Source organism: Nicotiana sylvestris, chromosome 2 (assembly GCF_000393655.2).
Source record: "Nicotiana sylvestris chromosome 2, ASM39365v2, whole genome shotgun sequence".
NCBI classification, from domain to species: Eukaryota; Viridiplantae; Streptophyta; class Magnoliopsida; order Solanales; family Solanaceae; genus Nicotiana; species Nicotiana sylvestris.
The window spans coordinates 59269263-59285105 of record NC_091058.1 but is presented as its reverse complement, the minus strand read 5'-3'; positions in this window follow the sequence as shown (position 1 = coordinate 59285105).

Genomic DNA, 15843 nt, shown 5'->3' with positions numbered 1-15843 from the left:
CAACAGCACGTCGTCATGGTAAGGAGCCTTATTATGCACCTCCGGTATCTAGCGCGCCTCCTGCACTAGGTTCTTTCAGAGGTCAGTCTAGCAGACTTAGCCCAAGCCAGTCACAGCCACCACGTCCTCCTAGAGCTTGTTTTGAGAACATGTCATGTGGTGAGGGATTGCCTTAGATTTGGGAGGAGTGCACCTCCATAGACTTCTCAGCCATAACGTGCCCCGCATAGTTCTCAGGCTATGGTTACAGCTCCAGTTGCTACCCTACCTGCTCAGCTAGCTAGAGGTGCAGGCCAGGGAGGCAGAGGTCGCCCTAGAGGGGAAGGCCAGGCCCAATACTATGCCTTTCCTTCTTGTACCGATGTTGTTGCCTCTGATTCTGTCATCATAGGTATTATATTGGTTTGTCACATAGATGCATCGGTTGTATTCGATCCAGGCTCTACTTATTCTTATGTGTCTTCTTATTTTGCTTCACATTTGGGTATATCTCGGGATTCTTTGAGTTCCCCTGTTTAGGTTTCTACTTCTGTAAGAGATTCTCTTATTGTGGACTGCGTTTATCGGTTGTGTTTGGTTGATCTTAGTGGTTTTGAGACCAGAGCCAATCTATTGTTGCTCAGCATGGTAGATTTTGACATTATCTTGGGCATGGACTGGTTGTCGCCCAATTATGCTATTCTTGATTGTCACACCAAAATCGTGACGTTGGCTATGCCAGGTATACCGCGTGTTGAGTGGAGGGGTACTTTAGATCACACTCCCAGTAGAGTTATTTCTTTTCTTAAAGCTCAGCGTATGGTTGAGAAGGGGTGTGACGCGTATTTAGCTTATGTGAGAGATGTCATTATTGATACCCCTTCAGTTGATTCAGTCCTAGTAGTACGGAATTTTCCCGATGTGTTTCTAGCTGACATTCAAGGCATGCCGCCTGATAGAGATATTTATTTTGGCAGTGACCTGTTTCTGGGCACTCAGTCTATTCTATTCCTCCGTATTGTATGGCTCCTCCTGAGTTAAAGGAGTTGAAGGATCAGTTATAGTAATTGCTTGACAAGTGTTTTATTCGGCCCAGTGTATCACCTTGAGGTGCTCCTATCTTGTTTGTGAAGAAAAAGGATGGTTATATGCGTATGTGCATTGATTATCGCCAATTGAACAAGGTTACAGTGAAGAACCGTTATCCTTTGCCTCGTATTGATGATCTGTTTGACCAGCTTCAGGGCGCACGGGTGTTTTCTAAGATTGATTTGCGCTCAGGTTACCATCAGTTGAAGATTTAGGATCCAGATATCCCGAAGACTACTTTCAAGACTCGGTATGGTCATTACGAGTTCCTTGTTATGTCATTTGGGCTGACCAATGCCCCAGTAGCCTTTATGCATTTGATGCACAGTATGTTCCGGTCGTATCTCGACTCATTCGTCATTGTCTTTATTGATGATATTCTAGTGTATTCTCGGAGCCGGGAAGATCATGAACAGCACCTGAGGACTGTGCTTCAGACTTTGAGAGAGAAGAAGTTATATGCTAAGTTCTCGAAATGTGAGTTTGGTTGGATTCAACGGCATTCTTAGGCTACGTGGTATCGAGTAAGGGTATTCAGGTGGATACAAAGAAGATAGAGGCCGTGCAGAGTTGGCCCAGACTATCCTCAGCTATCGAGATCCGCAATTTCCTTGGCTTGGCGGGCTACTACAGTCATTTTATAGAGGGATTTTCATCGATTGCAGCCCCTATGACCAGGTTGACCTAGAAGGGTGCTCTATTATAGTGGATAGAGGAGTGTGAGGTGAGCTTTTAGAAGCTCAAGACAGCTTTGACTACATCACCAGTTTTGATATTGCCTACAAGTTCGGGGTCTTATACGGTCTATTGTGATGCCTCAAGGATTGGCCTCGAAGCGGTGTTGATGCAGGACGGTAGGGTAATTGCCTACGCGTCCAGACAGTTGAATATACATGAGAAGAACTACCATGTTCACGACCTTGAGTTAGCTGCCATTGTTCACGCCCTGAAGATTTGGCGCCACTATTTATATGGGGTTCCTTGTGAGATTTATACTGACCATCGGAGCTTGCAGCACCTATTCAAGCAAAAGGATCTAAATTTTCGCCAGAGGAGGTGGTTAGAGTTGCTGAAGGACTATAACATCACTACTTGTATCACCCGGGCAAGGCCAATGTGGTGGTTGATGCTTTGAGTCATCAGGCAGAGAGTTTGGGGAGTTTGGCTTATTTACCAACATCGGAGAGGCCTATGGCGATGGATGTTCAGGCCTTAGCCATCCAGTTTGTGAGATTGGATCTTTCGGAGCCCATTCGGGTTCTAGCTTATGTGGTTTCTCGATCTTCCTTACTTGATCGTATTAGGGAGCGTCAGTATGATGACCCTCATTTGCTTGTCCTCAAGGACAAGGTTTAGCAAGGTGATGCCAGATATGTGGCTATTGGTGATGATGGGGTGTTGAGGATACAGGGTCGGATTTCTGTACCCAATGTCGATGGGCTTCGAGAGTTGATTCTAGAGGAAGCACATAGTTTGCAGTATTCCATCCATCTAGGTGTCGCAAAGATGTATCGGGATTTTAGGCAACACTACTGGTGGAGGTGGATGAAGAAGGATATAGTTGGATTTCTAACGCGGTGCCTCAATTGTCAGCAGGTGAAGTATGAGCACTAGAGACCGGGTAGGTTACTTTAGCAGATAGATATTCTGGAGTGGAAATGGGAGCAGATCACCATAGACTTTGTAGTTGGGCTCCCACAGACTTTGAGAAAGTTCGTTGTTATTTGGGTGATTGTGGATCGACTGACCAAGTTCACTCACTTTATTCTTGTGTGTACTACTTATTCCTCGGAGCGGTTGGCGGAGATCTATATCCGAGAGATTGTTCCTCTGCATGGTATTCCAGTGTCCATCATTTCAGATAAAGGTACTCAGTTCACATCACAATTCTAGAGGGCCGTTCAGCATGAGTTGGGTACTCGGGTAGAGTTGAGTACATCATTTCACCCTCAGATGGACGGACAGTCCGAGTGCACTATTCAGATTCTTGAGGATATGCTCCATATGTGTGTTATTGAGTTTAGAGGGTCTTGGGATCAGTTCTTGCCATTGGCATAGTTTGCTTACAACAACAGCTATCAGTCCAGTATTCAAATGGCAGCGTATGAGGCTTTATATAGGAGACGGTGTAGATCCCTGGTGGGTTGGTTTGAGCCGGGTGAGGCTAGATTGTTGGGAACAGACTTGGTTCAGGATGCTTTGGAGAAGGTTAAGGTGATTTAGGATAGACTCCATATAGCCCAGTCTAGACAAAAGAGTTACGCGGACCGGAAGGTTTGTGATGTTTCCTATATGGTTGGAGAACGGGTTCTGCTTCGGATTTTGCCTATGAAGGGCGTTATGAGATTTGGGAAGAAAGGGAAGTTGAGTCTGAGGTTTATTGGTCCTTTTGAGATATTGAGGCATGTTGGGGAGGTTGCTTATGAGCTTGCTTTATCTCCCAGCTTGGCAGGAGTTCATCTAGTATTTCATGTTTCGATGCTCCGGAGGTATCACGGTGATCCGTCGCACGTGTTGGATTTCAGTTCAGTCCAGTTGGACAAGGATCTATCCTATGTTGAGGAGCCAGTGGCAATATTAGATAGGCAGGTTAGAAAGCTGAGGTCAAAGAACATTTCATCCGTGAAGGTTCAGTGGCGAGGTCACCCGGTCGAGGAGGCGACCTGGGAGACCGAGCAGGTATGCACAACTATTACCCTCATCTTTTCACTACTTCAGGTATGTCTTTATGCTCGTACGAAGACGAACGAATATTTAAGAGTAGGAGAATGTGATGACCCGACCGGTCGTCTAAAGAATTAACGCCATGATCCCCTATTAACTACTTTTCCCAAGTTTATTTCTGCTATTTTAATTTGCCGGGATGTTTGATTTTGCGTTTCGGAGAGTTTTGGGACACTTAGTCCCTAAATGAGAGCTTAAGTATTTAAAATTGACCTTAGTCGGAACAGTGTGAAGATGGCCTCGGAATAATCTGATGGTTCTGTTAGCTCCATTGGGTGATTTCGGGCTTATGGGCATGTTCAGATTGTGTTTTGGAGGTCCGTAGCTAATTTAGGCTTGAAATGCCGAAAGTTATATTTTTGAAGTTACCGATTCGATAATGAGATTTTGATCCGAGGGTCGGACTGGAATTCAGAAAGTTGGAGTAGCTCTGTAGTGTTTAATGTGACGTGTGTGCAAAATTTCAGGTTATTCGGACGAGGTTTGATAGACTTTTTGATCGAAAGCGTATTTTTAGAGTTTTGGAAATTCTTAGGCTTGAATCCGATGAAAAATAGGTGTTTTGATGTTGTTTTGATTGTTCCGAAGGTTGGAACAAGTTTGAATGATGTTTTAGAATTGGTTGGCAGGTTTGGTTGAGGTCCCGGGGGCCTCGGGTGTGTTTCGGATGCTCAACAGGTCATTTTTGGACTTAGAGGATTGCAAAAAATGCAGCAGGTCTCTAGTTCTGGTTTCCTTCTTCACATTCGCGAGTGGGGTCTCGCGTTTGCGAAGAGGATCTGGGGCTGGTGGAAGCTTAACGTTTCGCGTTCGCGATGATGGTCCTGTGTTCGCGAAGCTGGGAGGTCGTATGCCTACGCGTTCGCGAAGAGGGTCCAGCGTTCGCGTAGGAGGGGAAGTTTGCTACCGCGTTCGTGACAAGGGGAATCATATTCAAGATGAAGGACATCTGGGCCAAGCAAAGTTGTGCTTCGCAAACGCAAGTGTCCTTCCGCGTTCGCGAAGAAGGATTTACCTGGGCAGATATAAAATTTCAAAGTCGAGGGTTTAGTCATTTTTATCAAAACTAGAGTTTGGGAGCTCGGATTTGAGCGAGATTTTGAGGGATTTTTAGAGATATCGATTGGATAATGATTCTTAACTCCTTTTTTCTTTGTAACCCATTAATCTAAACATGAATTTATCATTTAATCTCGGATTGGAAATGAAAATTGGGGAAAGGTTGGAAGGAAGTTTTTAGACCTAGAATTCGACTTTTGATTGGGAATTTGACCTTAGATTTGGATAATATTTGTATGTATGAACTCAAGAGAGTGTGAGGATTCTGAAAATATAAATTTTAACCGATTCCGAGACGTGGGCCTGAGGGGCATTTTGGTCATTTTACCTAATTTCATATAGTAGCTTAGAATTTCTTTGTAGAATTAGTTACTTGAAGTGTTATTTACATTATGCAATTGAATTGAATAGATTTTGGCCATTTGGAGTCGAGTACTCGTGGCAAGAGCGTGGTTTCGGGTTCATTTTGAGCTGTTTCGAGGTAAGTTGCTTGTGTAACCTTGTGGGGGGGACCTTCCCCTTAGGATTCGGTATATTTGATATTTGAAATGCTTTGTACATGAGGTGATGAATGTGTACTTGAGCTAATTGTTGAAAATCCGGTTTTCTTTAAGTAATTTCAATTGTGTTCCTTTTCCTGTTTCATTTTACTTGCAATTTAAACCTGCTCTTAGCTTAGAAAAAGCATGTCTAATTGACTTAACTATTTATTTGCTTAAACTGCCTTAATTGAATTATGTGAAGAATGTTAAATTAGAATTACCTGTTTACTTGATACGAAATTGAGCTTATTTGAGTATTCTTGTGGTGTTGTTGTATGTTGTACTTTGGGACTACGGAACGGCATCCCGGGAGATCCCCTACACGTATTTATGACTTGAATTGAGGTGCGGGATACCGAGAGATCCCCGGCATGAATATTGAGGATACCAAGAGATCCCTAGCACATATTGAGGATACCGAAAGATCCTCTGGATACCAAGAGATCCCTAGCACATATTGAGGATACCGAGAGATCCTCAGGATACCAAGAGATCCCTGGCATATATTGAGGATACTAAGAGATCCTCGGGATACTGAGAGATCCCCCAGTTATTTTCTTGTGATTGTTTTTGCCTCTGTTTCAGTTATTGGATTCCTTGTTTTCCTGTATTAGATTTTTATCGTTAGTTTTCAACTGTACTGCTTATTTTATATTGTCATGTCTTATATTATTTATTTTATCTCAGTAGGTCCCTGACCTTTCTCGTCACTACCCGACCGAGGTTAGGTTTGGCACTTACTGAGTACCGTTGTGGTGTACTCATGCCCCTTATGCACATGATTTTCATGTGCAGATCTAGGTACTGCGACTCAGTCCTATCACCCTTGAGGCTAGGCGACTGCTCCAGCGACTTCGAGGTATATCTGCAGCGTCCGCAGACCGAGGAGTCCCTTTCTATTCTAGCTTTTAAACATTTTCCCTTCTGTATTTCTTTTCCTTGTTAGATATTTTGGAGTTAGAGTACTGTGTAGTGATCCTTAGCTTGTGATTCATGGGTTTCCGGGTCTTGGAGATATGTATTGGTTTCTGAGAGTTAAATATTGTGTATGCCGAGCGGCACTCATAAACGCTATTTTATCACTCTTCATTCTGTTTTAATTTATTTTTATTCCGCACTTTGGTTATCTTCCGCAATTTAGGCTTACCTAGTCGTAGAGGACTAGGTGCCGTCACGGTGATTCACGGAGGGCGAACCGGGGACGTGACATTACGAACACGAAATTAAATGTGACCTTAAGGAAGAAAAGAGGTTCTAGCTAGAACAAGCGGAATCCCCTTGGTTTAATGTGACAATATTCAGAAGAAAACATAATTCAGTTGAACCAAAATGCAAGGAGAAACCATGGTGCATTTGGGCCCAATATGTACTTGAATTGCCAAAAACAAACAAAATTCCTCTCATTGAACAAAACTACACACAAGAATGATATGTGTTAATTCATTTGGATATTGCACTTAGCTGATGCATGAATACATATACCCAAAATAGTCATTATTTATCATGGCTGACAATTTCCTTAACTCAACGATCTCATAGCACAGCCTAAGAGAAAATATTGAATGATGAATGATGTTCTCTTTTGCTTCTTCTCTCTAATTCTTAACCAAAGTCAATAGTTCAATAGAGTCTTTTCTTTCACCTAAGAATAGAATGCAATTCTTTTTGTGCAGCACAACACTGTATTGCTGTAAATTCGAAAGTTGTACACAGTTAGTTATAGGAAATTGGTGCGGTTTGACTTTCTTTCCACATCATAACAACCAGATTCTTTTTTCTTCAAAAAACCAACATTAAGTCCTTATCATATATCTACTTGATTTAAGTGAATAGCATCTCGTATAGCTTCGTAAATGCAAAAAATACGTGTTTGAAACTCAAATGATAAGCTAGCGTGTGTTCAGGAGTAATCTCTTGCGGATAAAATGTACTACATTTGAATATAGGTAGTCTAGAAGACTTGTGAACACCCCATGTTTTCTCAATGTGATATATTATTTTTACCTTTAAAATTAATGACTTTGACTAAAGTCATTTCTATAAAAATCCCAAATGTGAACCAACGTCCTTTTGATATTTTTAAATTCATGTATCTGCCATTTTTTCGCCAAATTTGTGACCTATAACTCTATAACTAACAAAATAACAAGGAAAAATTCCCGATTTACTACCATTAAAAGCTATTTATAGCCTTTACTCTATTTCTTTCCAAAATTTTCAACTACGCTGCCTTTAAAAATGTTTACCACGCCTAATCCACTGCTCCCCATACACCAAAGCTCATCAAATCTGATATTTTATGTTGGAGTTTCGAATTTTTTACATTTGAGATTCCAGTATAATGTGTTGGAATTTCATAATGTATGTTCGAGGTCCAATATAATATACTGAAAATTTATACGCATGAACTCCATAATCCAGCATATTATTCTAGAATTTTCTGTGTTTCGACAAAAAACAATGGCTATTTTCACTTTCTAAACTCCCTAGCCTATATGCTTTCATTGGATTAACCTTTTCCACACAAATATTTTAAAGAGTAATGCTTGACAGCGTAATTTGAAACAAGTTGGTATATAATTTCTAATATTTGTTAGTACGAGGCTGTAACCACCATAGTTATCTAAATTATTTAAGGACCATTGATATTGAGATTGAGTTCCACCAACTACGGGGACGGCTGAAGCAACAGCTTGGGCCCAACTTTTTCTAAAGATGTATGCTATATATTATTTTAAAAGACAGAAAAAGATCTAACATATATTGTTGGAAGTAGGGGTGTTCGTCGATCGGTACGGTACGGTATTTAGACATTTTTGGTTCGGTATTTTTGATTTTCGATTTCTTAAAATCTTATACTAATACCGTACCTAATTAAATTAGGTATGGTTCACTTTTTCTCCTTTCAGTTTCGGTTTATTCGATTTAGTAACTTCGATTTATTCGATCTGAATACTAACTAGTGCATAGAACAATACAATCTAATATTTTTAATTAAAGTGCTCAAAAATACAAACTGAAAGTGTTTGTTGACAAAAATTTTGTCCAAAATTAGCAAATATCGACCCAAATAGAGAAAATTATGCATAAAAGAATATCTGATCACTAAAAATATCTTGTTACTTATTTAGAATTAATTGATGAACTTTGAGAATAAGGGAAAGTAAAATTTTTGATTTTTCATATTTATCTTATAATGGATAATATGTATTTTGTGTAATATAATATATATTTCGGTACGGTATCGGTATTTCGATATTTTATTTTAAAATACCAATTACCATACCTAATATCAATTTTTTTTAAAAACTTAAACCAAATACAAAAATACTGTATACCAAATACAATTTTTTTTATTTCGGTACGATAATTCGATATTTACCAAAATATGCTCAGCCCTAGTTGGAACTGAAATTTTTGAAAGAAAGTTCAATAACTTTTACTTTTATGTAGGGACCGTTGCATTAATTAGGGAATAGCTTAATAAATCGTTAGGTAATTTTAGTTTCCTTCCATAAGTGGATACCTGTTTTCTTGCCTCGATTATATCCCAGTAACAATTAACATAGGTCCACATGATTATTCCTATATTTATCTTTTTCATTCTCTTTCACTTATTCTTACTCTCTTCTTTTGGATCGTTGTCATTCCAAATACATATATTACTTATAAAATAATGTTAATGATTTTGCATCTTAAAAAGCTAAAAAATAGACTTTAAACAAATATATATATATATATATATATATATATATATATATGACGGTGTATCCTTTTTAAAAAAAAATATTATGGCCTCTCTGTGAAGTTTGACTTTAGGCCCCCAATCTTGTTGAACCTGCCATGTAGGTAAAATGTACCTCATTTGAATATAGGTAGTTTTAAACTTTGAACTTCCCATATTTTCTCAATGTGATGTATTATTTTTACCTTTATAATTAATGACTTTGACTAAAGTCTTTTCTATAAAAATCCCAAATGTGAACCAACGTCCTTTTGATATTTTTAAATTCATGTATGTCAATAATGTATGTATGTGCCATTTTTTTCGCCAAATTCGTGACCTATAACTCTATAACTAACAAAATAACAAGGAAAAATTCCCGATTTACTACCTTTAAAAACTATTTATAGCCTCTACTCTATTTCTTTCCAAAATTTTCAACTATGCTGCCTTTAAAAATTTTTGCCACGCCTAATCCACTGCTTCCCATAAACCAAAGCTCATCAAATCTGACATTTGATGTTGGAGTTTCGAATATTTTATATTTGAGATTCCAGTATAATATGTTGGAATTTCATAATATATGTTCAAGGTCCAATATAATATACTGAAAATTTATATGCATGAACTTCATAATCCAGCATATTATGCTAGAATATTCCGTGCTTCCTCAAAAACATTGGCTATTTTCACTTTCTAAACTCCGGCCTATATGCTTTCATTGGATTAACCTTTTCCACACAAATATTTTTAAGAGTAATGCTTGACAGCGTAATTTGAAACAAGTTGGTATATAATTTCTAATATTTGTTAGTACGAGGCTGTAACCACCATAGTTATCTGAATTATTTAAGCACCATTGATTGATATTGAGATTGACTTCCACCAACTACAAGGACGGCTGAAGCGGGCCCCACCTTTTTGGGAGCCCCACATTTTCTAAAGATATATGCTTTATTATTATTTTAAAATGAAAAAAAATCTAACATACATTGTTGGAAGTAGGGGTATTCATTGATCGGTATGGTACGATATTTAGACATTTTCAGTTCGGTATTTTCGATATTCGATTTCTTAAAATCCTATACCAATACCGTATCTAATTAAATTCGGTATGGTTCACTTTTTCTCCCTTCAGTTTCGGTTCGGTAACTTCGGTTTATTCGGTTTGAATATTAACTAGTGCATAGAGCCATATAATTTAATATTTTTAATTAAAGTACTCAAAAATACAAAACTGAAAATGTTTGTTGACAAAAATTTTGTCTAACACTAGCAAATATCAATCCAAATGGAGAAAATTGTGCATAAAAGAATATTTGATCATTAAAAATATCTTGTTACTTATTTAGAATTAATTGATGAACTTTGAGAATAAGGGAAAGTAAAATTTTAGATTTTTCATATTTATCTTATAATTGATAATATGTATTTTGTGTAATATAATATATATTTCGGTATGTGTAACGATCCGACCGGTCGTTTTAAGCTTTTGCATTTCGCACGCCAGTTCTTGGGCATGACTTGCCCTGTGTGATGCAATATGACTTATGTAAATCGTTGGTATTAGGTTTCAGGTTAATCAGAATTTAATTTGGAAGAACAGTCTCAGTTGAAAGCTTAAAATTTAAAGGTTTGACCAATATTTGACTTGTTTGTATATGATCTCGGATTGGAACTTTTATGATTTGGTTAGCTCCGTTAGGTGATTTGGGACTTAGGAGCATGACCGAAATACATTTTGGAAATCCGTGGAAGGTTTAGGCTTGGATTGGCGAAATTGAGATTTCGGTGCTTGCCGGTTGATAGGTGAGATTTTGATATAGGAGTCGAAATGGAATTCCGAGAGTTGCAATAGTTTTGTTGTGTCATTTGGGATATGTGTGCAAAATTTCAGGTCATTCGGACGAGATTTAATAGACTTTTTGATCTAAAGCATAATTTAATAGTTCTTGGAGTTCATAGGCTTGAATCCTATGTTAAATTGGTAATTTGATGTTGTTGTGAGCGTTCCGAAGTTTTGAACAAGTTTGAATGATGTCATGGGATGTGTTGGTACAATTGGTTTGAAGTTCCGGGATATGTTTGGCCGAAAATCATAGCTATAGTAGGTCCAAAAGGGTTGCAGACCTCGGAACCCACCCGCACGGTCCGCACAAAAAGAAGTGTGGCCGCGGTATGTGCTGTGCGTACCGCACAAAAAGAAGTGCGGCAGCGGTAGGTGTTGTGCGGCCGCGGTGGGGAACTTTTCACTAGTCCTAGTTCAGAAGCTCATATCTTTTGATCTACAAGGAAATTTGAGATGATACAAAAACAAAAGTTGTAGCCTTTCGTGTCTATTTTTCATAAAGGTAAAGATATTACAATTTGGACATCTGTAGCGAAAGTTATGGTCAAAATACTAAAGCCTATCACTATAGAGGAAAGTTGTGCGGCCGCGGTCATTTTTGTGCGGACCGCACTAGTTTGGTGCGGACCGCGGTCGATTTTGTGCGGTCCACAGAGCTGGAAATATGTGGGGTACTCTATAAATACGATATTTTTTGGTTTTATTTGATATTTTAACCTAGAGAGCTCGGATTTTAGCGATTTTTCGAAGGTTTTTCAAGAAATTCATCGGGGTAAGTGATTCTAACTTAGATTTGGCTAGAGTACATGAATCTATCATTTAATTTGTGATTTGGGATGGAATTTGGGAAGAAAATTGTGAAATCTTTCAAAAATGTAAAATGATGATTTGAAGGACCAAATGGTATCGGAATTGGATAATTTTCGTATGGTTAGACTCGTAAGAGTATAAGCATTCTAGTTTTGTGAATTTTGTCAAATTCTGAGACGTGGTCCAGAGGCTCGGGTTTTGGTAATTTCGAGAATCGCGCCATTTGTTGATTGTTTTCGCTTGGGCTTTGTTCCTTTAGCATATTGTGACGTATTCGTTTTGATTTTGGATAGATTCGACGCGTGTGGAGGCCAATTCAAGAGGCAAAGGCATCGCGAGCTAGAGATTTAGTCGGTTCGAGGTGAGTAATGATTGTAAATGATGCTCTGAGGGTTTGAAACCCCGGATTGCACATCGTAGTGCTATATTGAGGTGAGGCACACGCTTGATGACGAGCGTGGGGTCGTGTACTATTGAGGATTCTGACTTGGTCCATCCTGATTGATGATTTTACCGCGTATTTGACTGAAACTTATATGTTATCTTCATGTTCTGGGCTGATTTCCATATTTGGGCTTTATGCCAACTATTTGAATCGTTCGGGGATTTTTATTACTATTTCCTTACTGTTTTGATTACTAATTGAACTCAGTCATATTATTTTCCACTGTTTTACTATTCAGCCATTTTTACTCCATTTTGAGACTTAAATGATATTTTAAATGATGTTTTGGGCTGAGAAATACTATTTTACTAATGCCTGAGGGGCTTGTGAGTATTTTTGACTGAGTAAGGCCGAGGGCCTAGTTGTAAGGAAACACTGATACTGATTTGAGGCCGAGGGCCTGAGATATGTACGCCACGAGGTGGCTTGTTGATATTATTTATGAGGTCGAGGGCCTGAGATATATACGCCACGAGGTGGCTTGACTGATATGAGGTCGAGGGCCGATATTTGATTCCACGAGATAGCTTGATATTGCGCTTGGGCCGTAAGGGGCCACTCTCGGAGTCTGTACACCCCCAGTGAGCGCGGGTACCCATTGTAATATGAGATACATTGTGATGTGAGATACAGCCCTAGGGGCTGATATTGTTCTATGTGATAGCCCGAGGGGCTGGTATTGTTCTATGTGATTGCCCGAGGGGCTGGTACCGTTCTATGTGATTGCCCGAGGGACTGGTACCATTCTATGTGATTGCTCGAGGGGCTGGTACCATTCTATGTGATTGCTCGAGGGGCTGGTATTATTCTGAGATATTGCCCGAGGGCAGAGTTGTTGACATTGAGCCCGAGGGGCGAACCTTTATGTATTTATCTTTTATATTTACCTATCATTTACTTGTTAAACTATTGTATTTGTCCCTAAGGAGCAGATTTATGTGCTTATCTGCACTAACTGTTTTGCATTCATTAGCGTACTGTTGAAAAAGCCATTTTAAAAGAAGTTTAAACTGAGGTAAGATGTTTAAAGAGATTTTACAGCTTCACTACTTTCTTACCGGTTTTTGAATTGCTTCTATACAGCATCTTGGTATGCTTTACGTGATTTCTTACCATTCAGACTTTAGTTATGATTATTACTCACTGAGTTTGAGTACTCACTTTACTCCCTGCACCTTGTGTGCAGATTTAGGTATTTATACACCCGGTAGCGGGTTTTGGCTGATCGGAGGCAGAGTCATTGGAATGTAGCAAGGTAGCCGCCGCGTTCGCAGCACTGCTTCTCTCTCTTTTCATTCATTAGTTTGTATTTGTACACTCCGACTTTCAGGTGTATTTTTACCTTAGTAGATGCTCGTGACTTGTGACACCCCGGTTAGGGCTGTGTCGGGTTGTACATTTCGCATTGTTAACGATATTTCCGCTATTTAGTACTGTTTAAATCATGTTTAGACTATTTTTATATTGACTAACTGCTTTAATAGTTGAGTTGGGTTGAACTGGCTGGCCTTGTCTTCACGAGAGGCGCCATGAAGACCAGGTTTGGGGTTAGGGTCGTGACAAGTTTGTATCAGAGCCTAGGTTACATAGGTCTCACGAGTCATGAGCATGTTTAGTAGAGTCACACAGATCGGTACAGAGACATCTGTATTTATCCTCGAGAGGCTGCAGAACCTTTAGGAAAACTTCACATTTTTGAATTCTAATCGTGCATCCTTGATTCAGCTTGAAAAGTAACTCTTGAATTCCTTCCACGCATTTGTATGTGTGCATGAGCGCTCAGTATCATATGTGCCTTGATGGCTTGTGATTCCCAGATCGAGGGGCGAGATGTGATCTCTCTGAGTTGATGTTGGGCCAGTCTGGAGGACTTGAGGCCGGGTCTTTGCCTATAGCTTGAGCACCGAGGTGTTGATTGTGTGAGCAAGTATTTTTGAATGTATATGTTCGGTATTTTCCCTACTAGTGGAAGTGATGGCTGGATAACTATGTGATGAGTATGTTGGTACTGCGAGATATATCCACATGATTCGGAAGCGATGAGAAGGTCTGCTAGAGGATAGAAGAACTATAAGGTGCTTGAATTCCATCTTGATTCGAGGTATAGCCCCGAGTTATGGGCATATGAAGGATCTTTTCATGTTTCCCAGTTGTGAGTGAATTAAATTTCATGTTGCGGTATGAGTTCAGACTCAGGAAGACTAAGTGACTGCGTACAGTTTATGACGGTGGAAGGTATACAGAAATGTTATTTAAAGGCAAAACATGTGGGTTGTCTCCTGCGAAATGTTCTGAGGTTGTATGATCCTTATGTGTCTGTTAGAAGATCTCATTTACGAGTGAAGGATATGTGTTTCAATTTAAATTGGGTCACTTATAGAGTGGGTGTAACTATTGCGAGAGTGGAATGCGAGATTTGCAGAAAAGTTAAAATTCTAGATGATATGTGTTTTTACAGGCTTATAAAAGATTTGAGTTTAATCTCACTATGGTATCATGGCATCAATAGAGTATAATCATTATGAGTTATTGAGTGTGTGCTGATCTATGGCTTCGAGCCAAGTGGGGGAGCCTGCTATTGATTAGGCGATTGCACGGTTAGGTTCTATGTTGGTTCCAATTTGAGGTGTGCTGGTGAATCAGTTATGGCTTGCGGAAATTGAGACCGAGGATGGCTCGAGTAAAGGAAAATTTTGATGAAGATTATATTATGATTCATAGGTGTGTGAGAATCACATGGTGTCTTGAGTTGTTATTGGCAAGAATGCCCGGTGCATAGAGCATGAAGTTGCTTGGTTGTATTGGGATGAGGGTACATTCTGCGGTGTCGGAGTGCCAATGAGGCACGGGTTGTTCAGTTCATTTGATCAGACTAATTGCAGTTTGAATAGAGTGAATGACTCTCGAGAATGGTTCTAATGTGTTCAAGATTCTACATGTAGCAATTGGGTATTTTAAAGTTGTATATGTGGTTAGGAACTGAGTTTTCATTTGGAAGATGTCAAGACTTGTAGTACTTTCTACATTAACTATGGGATTCTATATATCTGTATTAGGAAGGTAATGGTTCCAGATTCGCAGGAAGTCCCTTCGGGGTAGGTATTTTGAATGTGGTGCTTTTGAAAACATTTAAGAGAGTACTCAGCGGCTTATGAGCCTTAGACAGTGTGGTTTCATGCTTGGGTCTCGCGTGGTGAGTCTGGATTGAGGAATTATGGCGTTGTAGCAAGAAGAAGTGTCAAGCTAACGGTAGATCAGAGGGAAACTCGAATAGACGGGATAGTGTGGTAGTAGGCCAGATCGGTATGGTAAGGATATGATTAGTTCCTTGGATGTTTTCGAGGTAACGACTCTCTGCAGGTGTTTCGCGACAATTCTTTTGGGTTTTAGTGACATGCATAGCTCGTTTGAGTTAGAAGGATTCAGTCTGACGAGTTAGTGTTGTGCAAAAGGAATTTAGGGAGTTCTAGATGGTTTCCACCACAATTAGAGAGGTATATTTTTCCTATTAGCATGAGGAGCATGGGATATATAGTGGTTCTCTTCTAGATGGGATCAAAGGGGAGTTCTTGGCTAGTGGAATGCATAGGTTCTTGTGGTTCGGAAGGGATATGAAGTTCTC